Genomic DNA, 9,149 nt, shown 5'->3' on the forward strand with positions numbered 1-9,149 from the left:
CTCTTAAAAAATGAACCTGAATGTAATCAAGCCTTTAGGTATAACACCCAGTTTATAGGAACTTCATGGGATAGAAGGACATATTAAACAACCTTACAGTGGGGGGTGGAAAAAAGAGTGCAATTTGTCAAATTCCAAAAGTAGGGAATTCTTCAGCACAAATAACCTGATTTCTTAAATAAAGGCCAAGGGGAACTATTATAGACGAAAAGAACCTTAAGAGATATATAAACCAAATGCAAAGCGTGGTTTTTCTAAGGCCCTGCTTTAATCAAAAGACCTTAAAAAATACTCATAAAGATATATATTGAAGTATTTACACATAAAATTATATAATGCCTGGGATTTCTTCAAATCAATCCAGTGTGTGGTGGCAGAGGAGGGTGGTATAGACAACACCAGACAGCCTGTGAATTGGCAGTTGTTGAACTACTTGATAGATACAAAGAGGTTTATTACATTATTCTCTCTTCCTTTTGTGAATGTTTTAAAACTTACACAGAAAATATGAGCTATATGTGGCACCTGGCTGGCTCAGTTGGGAGAGTGTGCACTTCTTGATCTCAGGGTCGTGGGTTCGAGCCCCACACTGGGTGTAAAGATTACTTGAAAAAATAAAATCTTAAAAGATATATATAAGGCTTTGATTGCCCATTAAATTGGAGCATATTTACAAGTTCTAACTTACTGGAAGGAAAATGGGCTAAAATCGAATAGTTGGGCTTGAGATGACTCATACTTTATTACAAGCCGAAATTAAAGAGCGTGTATAGAATCTCAGATGCCCAGCCCAAATTATTGTTATCATTACTGTTATTATGGCAATAACTAAATTGCAAGTGGAGCAAGGGCACGAGGACCCTCCCAGGGAGGCAGGAAGTAGTACGGCCTTTCAAACACCCCAGAAACACTGTCATACTAAGTTGTTGGTCTTCCCTCTAACAACACTTGAGTCCTTGTTGCCTCTAGGAAAAGTACAGGCTTCCAAATCTGGCCCGGACCTGCCTTTCCAGCCGTATTCCCTGCCCCTCCTCTCCTTGCTTCCTGGCCACACTACCATTAACTCATTGGTTTCTGAACACACCTCCTTGCCTTTAAATCCTTGCCTGTAAATCCTTCTGTGAACTCCCAATCTTTCTTCCACACCCTTTTCCTACATCTCCTTCTCCTGGACAGAATTAGTCATTCCCCTATTCCATATGCAGCTCTAATATATCACACTGTAAGGTACTTATTTATGTCCAAATCTCCCCCACACCCAATTCTGTGCTGCCCCAGACTCTGTCTTGTTTATCTGTGCACACTCAGGGTCTAACATAAAGAAGGTATTGTATAAATGCTTTTTGGATAACAGACTGGAACTGAAGCAACAGCATAGACTTTGGATGGCCCAGTTCTGAGTGTGGTCCCCAAGAAAGTTACCTAGACTTGTGCTCTTCCTTTTATGTGCCTAGTAAGTGGGGACTCCATAAAGCAAACAGTCTGATCTAAGAATAACCAATAAGACCACCTGGTTAATATCAACTCAGCAGTAAGCAGAAGAAAGAAATTTAAGAGAAAGGCTTGGAGCCTAGTGGCATGCATGAATTGTATATTAGAAATGGGGATAGAGATAGTTCAATGATGGGTCAAGATTTCAAGAGTTCTCCAAGACATTGTTGAGGGAGCTCAGCAAATTAATAAAATAACAACCCTTCCTGATATTTAGAAAAACCTACAGCCCTCAAATTTAGAAGCCAGCAGCAGTTCTCCAGTGCTTCTATCCTGCTAGCCCCCAAAAGATGACCCACCCACAAGGAAACAGGCAATTTGTGTCCACACAGCAGAGAACCTAGAACCCTGAGTCTCTAGAAAATCTTTCTTTATTCTTAAGCACTCTTCTTTAACACCTTACAACTGAAGGGGCAGATCCCTGCAGGGGGAAAGAATACTCAATCAGGGAACCTTCATGAAGACCCCCACATCATGCCAGATTCTAGAAAATAATTATTTGCTTGGTCTTATTTTTCCTTTTACTTTCATAAATAGAATGATTTCCTTTTCTTTTTTCTTTACATTTTCTTTAAAGATTTTATTTTTGCGGCATCTGGGTGGCTCAGATGGTTAAGCATCTACCTTCAGCTCAGGTCGTGATCCCAGGGTGCTGGGATCGAGCCCCATGTCTGGCTCCCGGCTCAGTTTCCTTCCCCTCTGCTTCTCCCTCTCTCCCCTGCTCATGCTCTCTCTCTCTGTCTCTCTCTCTCAAGTGAATAAATAAAATCTTTTTAAAAAATAAAAGATAAAATAAGTAAAGTTTTTATTTTTAAATGATCTCTACATTCAATGTAGTGCTCAAACTCACAACCCTGAGATCAGGAGCAGCATGCCCTACCGACTGAGCCAGCCAGGCACCCTCTTAATTACCCCCTTTTTAAAGGACACAGTTTACAGGCTGCCTGTTCGGCGGGAGAGGTTAGGAATACTCCCAAGTTACTCCTGGCCTCATCACTGCCTCATCACTGATTTGAGAAGGTTTACAAGTCAAGTGGACCTGAGAGTACTAAATAGGTGGTTCTGAGAAGACAGCTGGAGATGTTGGCATTGAGATGACTGAAAATTGGTTGTGATAAGGCTGCCAGAGGAGATTCACTGTCTCTGAGAAGCCAGTTTGAGGAAACTCATAGTTGGCTCTAGAGAGATTCTGAGTTGGGGCACCTGGGTGGCTCCGTTAAGCATGTGACTCTTGATTTTGGCTCAAGTCATGATCTCAGGGTCATGAGATCGAGCCCTGCATGGAGCCCCACATAGAGTCTGCTTGTCTGCCCCCCCCCACTCTCTCTAAGATAAATAAATAAATAAAAATTTTAAAAAAATAAATTTAAAGGTGATTGGAAGGCTGGGAGGATTTTTCTTTCTTTCTCTCAGACCCCCTCCAAATCCCCTGGACCAACTCACCCACAATAGATTTTCCATTCATTTGTTGAATAAAGGAAGAACAGTTTGGTTCTCAGGAGTCTGGTTATTGGCTCTGAAAAGGTTCTGGGGTGAGAAGTTGGTTCTGAGGAGAAATGAGTTTTAGAAAAGGCTGAAATCATTTTCTCTGAGAAGGGTACCCATTACTGTTTGTGTGGAAACTCGACTTCTGGATTTGCTTGGGAAGTGAGGAGGCACTCTAACCCAGGTGGGCAGACTGATTTATCTGGGTCACAGGGATTGAAAAAGACACTTCGGGATAGACTCGTTTCCATCTATTTGCCTCCCCAGATTTTTAAAGTCCTTTCCTTCAAAATGAATCCCTAAGTAAGAGTCAGGAGGACCTCCACCCCCCACTACTGTAGGGCCAGCTCTTCACCCTCCAGCTTGCAAATCAGCACCACAATCTTAGAGAGCTATGTCCTCTGAGCAGAGGGTCTGTTCAGAGCACAGGCCAGGGCAGCTAGCAGGAGAGAGGGCCCAAGAGGTTCACCCTCAAAGATGGAGGACAGGTCTGTAGGGTAGAATTAACATTACATAGCCCACCTGGAGAATGGGCACTCAAAGACCAGGAAGGAAAAGGTTTTTAAAATCTAGATTTATTGAAGTGCAAGGGATTTAAAAATAGCATTATTGAGGTATAATTTATATACCATGAAATGCATCCATTTGTACAACTCAATGACTTTTAGTAAATTTACAGTTGTTCAAACATCACAATCAGTTTTAGGACATTTCCACCATCTTCAAAATAGTAAGCTGATTCGCAGTCAATACCTACCCTTACCCCAGCCTCTACTAATCTGCTGTCTCTGTAGATTTGCTTTTTCTGGACATTTCATAAAAATGCAATCATACAGTGTGCACCAAACTTTTTAATCATAATGTTTTGAGGTTTATCTATGTTGAAGCACGCGTCTGTATTTTGTTCCTTGTTGAAGAATGGTATTTCATTGTTTGGATATACCACATCTTGTTTATCCATCCACTGGTTGAATAGACATTTGGATCTTTTCCACTTTAGGGCTATTATGAATAATGCTGCTGTGAACATTTATATTCATACCCTTGTACGAACGTGTTTTCATTTCTCCTGGGTACATACCCAGGAATGGAATTGCTGGGTCCTATGGCGAGTGTATGTTTAGCTTTATAAGAAACAGCTAAACTGTTTCCCAAAGTGGTACCTTTTTACATGTCCACCAGCAAGGCATGAGGGCTCCAGTTTTTCCATATTCTCACCAACACTTGTTATTGTCTGTCTGGAAAGGATAACTGTTAAGGATAATTTTCTAAAATACGTAAAGGCATCTCTCCTCACCCCAACCCCGACATATACGCAGGCAGGCAAGTGTCAGTTTATCACCGTTGAGAACACAGAGCCTCAGCTGCCCTTTCCACTCTCAGGCTGTTCTGCAGTTCCAGGCTCCCTGGGCCCAAAGAAGAGAGAGAAAAGTTGTAGTTACAACATTACCTCAGAACTGGGGTGCCTGGGTGGCTCAGTTGGTTAAGCATCTGCCTTCGGCTCAGGTCATGATCCCAGGGTCCTGGAATCAAGCCGCATTGGGCTCTTTGCTCAGCCAGGAGTCTGCTTCTCCCTCTCCCTCCGCTTATCCACCCCCCACCCCCGCCCGGCTTGTGCGCACGCGCACACCTGCTCTCTCTCAAATAAATAAATCTTAAAAAAAAAAAAAACAACCTCAGAACTGAGAGGTGGGAATTCAGTAGGATAAGGTTTTTGACAACGAGTGAGTGAGTGGGGCCTGTGTTCCAGAAAACCCATCCAGGGAAGAGCCCACAGGAGATAGTGATAACGTGGACAGATAACCCCTCAGGACGAGTGTCCCAGGGCAGCCGCCCACACCATTTGAGCTTAGCCCCTTCCTCTGTTTGAGGTCGAAGTGCCTCATCAGTATGTAGCCCATCAGAAAAGTATCACCAAGGACTCATTTGCCTTAGCTTACCTTTGCCAAGCTGAATAAATAACAGCATACCTTGCTTAGCCTTAGATGTCTCATTACCAGGAAGGTATAAACAAGTGGGAGGGAGTTTGAAATAGGGCAATAAAAATGATGAAGGGGCTGGCTCTGTTTACGTGAGGAAAAATTCAATGAAGCAGATCTTTAGGAGGCTGGGCCCTGACTGTGTGAGCCTGGGGGAAGATGGGTGATTATTGTTTATAGCAAAGGGAGGTGAGTAAATGGGGACACGGTGGGAAAAGGAGCCAGAATGGGGGACTTTGGAGTAAATGGGGACACATCCACCCAAAGACTTGTACTCAGATGTTCACAGCAGCTTCATTTATAATAGCCCCAAAGGGAACCAACCCCAATGTCCATCCACAGGTGAGAAGGTGGGCAAATCGTGCTATAGTCATAGAGTGAAATACTCCTCAGAAAGAAAAAGGAGTGAACTACTTATACAAGCAACAACATGGATGAATCTCAAGATAATGATGCCAAGTTAAGAGCCGGACCAAAAGGAGTACATATTGAATTATTAAATTTATATGCAACTCCGAAAAAGTGCAAACTGATCTATACAGTGAGAGAAAGCAGACCAGGGGTTGCCCCAGGGACAGGGATGGAAGAAGGAAAGATTTCTGAGGGGCGCAAGGAGAGTTTTGGCAGTGATGGATATGTTCAATATCTTAATTGTGGTTACGGTTTCACCTGTGAACACATATATCAAGACTCATCAAACTGTACAGTTTTTTCTATATCAATGGCACCTCAGTAAAGCAATAACAATGACAATAATAATAATAATAATAATAATAATAACAAACGACCTAAGCACTGAAGAGAATGGGCTCATTGGAGAGAGCTCCCGAAAAGAGAGATGAGATAGATTTTCTTGCAAATGAGGAGCTGAGCTGCCAATTTGACCTAAGAGAACTTCTCCAGTAAGCTTTGCAAAAGGTTTTCCAGGTTCTAGAAATGGAAAAAGGGAGATGGGAAGAAAAGTCACTACAGTGGAGGGCTAGATTTGCTATTTGGGTGCAGAAATCTTATTAGCACCTGGAAGCTTATGGGTAAAATGTTGAAACCTTATTTGCTCAAAGCCTGATTCTTTTAGACTTGGCCTCATTTCCCTTAAGACCACTGAGATCTCATTCTGCTGATCTTCCCCACTCAAACTACACCAAGTGTGGCTGAACCAGGGAAAACAGCAGGGATGGGGAGACAGGAGGATGTTGGAGGAACTACCTCTGACCCTATAGTACCCATTCCTGACTCTATTTCTTCCTGGGGTTGCAGGTTCCAAGAGCAGGGACGTAGAAGGAAGCACACCTTAAACACAGCCTGACCACCAGGCTGAGCTATGTCTTTCTGAGTGCTTAGAACCTTTCCAAAAAGATGACGCTCAACATCCCTGAAATTCAAGAGAAAAGAATATCACTCAGGTACTAGGAAGAAGGGTCAAGGGTCCTTAAAACCTGTGTTTTTTGTTTTTCTTCAGAATCTAAACCTAGCCTTGGCTGGCCAAGTTTCCCTGCCCCCTCTCCTCTTCCACCCCACTCCTCTCTGTCCTCCACATCCCTGAAGCCCTAGACAATGTCCCCGGTTCAACACTGTCTGGGTCCCTTCTTAAACCTCAGCCTTGATGATGATAGAGCTTTTATCAGCACTGCCCTGTGCCCTTGGTTTCAGGTTTCCCTCACAGAAGCAGTAGTTAAAATGAACACGTTCCTTTTTGTTGTTGTTGTTGTTAATACTATAGGACTGTAAAATGGGGCAATTTTTGAATCTTGCTCTATTTCAGCTATACAGAGAAACTTGAGTTTCTAGTGGCAGAATCCAAAGGAACCCCCTGGTGACAGGACTAATAAAAATTAGCTAGCAATCTCGGCAGAATTTCTCAACAAGCGATCTGCATCAGAGTTGCCTGGTGTGGCTGTTATCATGACCAATTCCAGGCCCCCATCCCAGACCTCAATAAGATGCCCTAGGAAGGGGGCCTGGGAATCTGATTCTGATGCATTGTAATAAAAACATAGGAGATTTTCTGCTTTAAGGGAACAGAGTCTTCTTGCTCCTTGTTCATATTTTATTCTTGCCATGCTCTCCCTCCCCCTCGCCCCCTCCACCACCCCACTCCCCCGCCCTGGTAGTCTGTGGTGAGAGATTATTAAGAATGTGTAACAGGCATAGACTTGTGTTCCTGGGCCCAGAGTGAGATGGGGAGGGGTAGGTGGGGCTGGGAAAAGGTGTGTCAATACAAATATTGTCTCATCAGGACCTGGCAATTTTGCCAGGAGACTCACAGTGATGTGCCCTTAGCTAGAGAAGGTGGCTTCGTTCCTCCTGCTCCAAGCTGAGGAGTCTGGTATCATGGGAAAGGGCAGAGATAAACAGTGTTGGTGGTTGAGGACTAGAATGGAAAAGAAAGAACTGGGCCAATGCCAGGAGATTGTTGGAAGTCCCCTGGCTCCAGGAGCAGTGTTCATGGGTAACCTGGGAGACCCTCGGAGGGAGGAGTGGAGGAGGTTAGACCTCAACCCCATTCGAGGCCTGATAGCCATACTGGGTATAGAAGATACTTCCTTGTCCTTGACTGGGAAGATCAGAAGTTGAGAGGGGAGCCAAGGGTTGGGAATTCCAGGACATCAGCTCTATTGTACCCAAGTGACCAATGGATGGTAGTCCCTGACCAATTCATAAAAGGCTCAAATCAGGGCTGAAGGTAGTGCTTGCATTCAGTAATCTATCCATTCACTCTCCCAGGCAGAGTCACCAACACCGTCCCTGGCTTACATACAAAGCAAGTCAATTGAGCTGACTCCTACTTACCCTTCCCAACTCAGTTTTTCCACTTTTCCTAAGTCCCTGGGTGGGTTGGATGTCCTTCTCCGTCTCTCATAGAGTCCCATGCTTGTCCACATGATATAACACCATGTTATAATTTTTGGCCTACATCTCTGTCTCCTCAACCGACAATCTGCATTGTTGTGACCAGCTCAAGGCCTCTCACAGAGTAGACAGATGCTAATAAGCCCATAAGATTTGCTCTAGCCTTGAGTGTGCACCATCAGGGAGCTGAGGCCAGGGAAACTAGCACCTCAGGCCTCCTACACAATGGGGACAGACTTGGTCTGGATAGGAACCTTAAATACCAGGCCAGTCTCCTGCCCACTCTGCCCTGTATTCCTGGAAGCTGCCAAGGATCACAGCTCCAGCTGGCAAGTAATGAGATTTCTTCCTGGAAGGATTCTTGGCTTGAGAACTGGCCTGTACCTCTTCTAAGCTTCTTTGACACCCTCAGGTTTCTGGGGGCATGGAGGATGGGTAACAAGGAAGGAGAGGCTGAGTCAGCTCCAGCCGTGTTCCTACTTCTCAAAGCCCTTGTGCCCACCCTTTATCTTCCCCAAGTGTATATAGTAGGGATTCCCAAGAACATAGCTTTCCCCAACCTGGGGTAGAGAATGCGGGGCAGGCCAGCCAAACATTTGAGGCCAAGAGAATAGCACTGCCTCCGGGCATTCATGTTCCACTTCTACCTGTGGCCTTCTTTAGCTTTAATTGACCAAGATAAAGCTGCAGACCACCAGATTGAGGCCCAGTGTCAGGAAGATACCCACACACGGTTCTCAAAGAATTCACTCCAATGACATACAGCAGGGACAACTCTGAATGGAATTTCCTCGTCTTGGGGGGTGCCTGGCTGGTTCAGTCAGTAGAACATGTGACTCTTGGATATCTTGGTTGTGAGTTTGAGCCTCATGTTAGGTGCAGACATTACTTAAAAATAAAATCTTAAAAAAAAAAAAAAAGGCATCTCCCTGTCTCTGTAAAAACCCTTCAAAGCCCTCAATAAAAATGGCAAAAGTGGGGGGGACCTGGGTGGCACAGTTGGTTAAACGTCTGACTCCTGGTTTCAGCTCAGGTCCTGATCTCCCACGGTGAGATGGAGCCCCAGTTCAAACCCCACGTGGAGCCCCTCGTGAGGCTCTTTGAGGAGTCTGCTTAAGACTCTCTTTCCCTGGGGCGCCTGGGTGGCACAGCGGTTAAAGCGTCTGCCTTCGGCTCAGGGCGTGATCCCAGCGTTCCGGGGTTCGAGCCCCCGTCAGGCTCCTCCTCTATGAGCCTGCTTCTTCCTCTCCCACTCCCCCTGCTTGTGGTCCCTCTCTCATTGGCTGTCTCTATCTCTGTCAAATAAATAAATAAAAAATCTTTAAAAAAAAAAAAAAAGACTCT

This window comes from Ursus maritimus, unplaced genomic scaffold, assembly GCF_017311325.1.
Source record: "Ursus maritimus isolate PB19 unplaced genomic scaffold, ASM1731132v1 scaffold_5, whole genome shotgun sequence".
In the NCBI taxonomy this organism is placed as follows: Eukaryota; Metazoa; Chordata; class Mammalia; order Carnivora; family Ursidae; genus Ursus; species Ursus maritimus.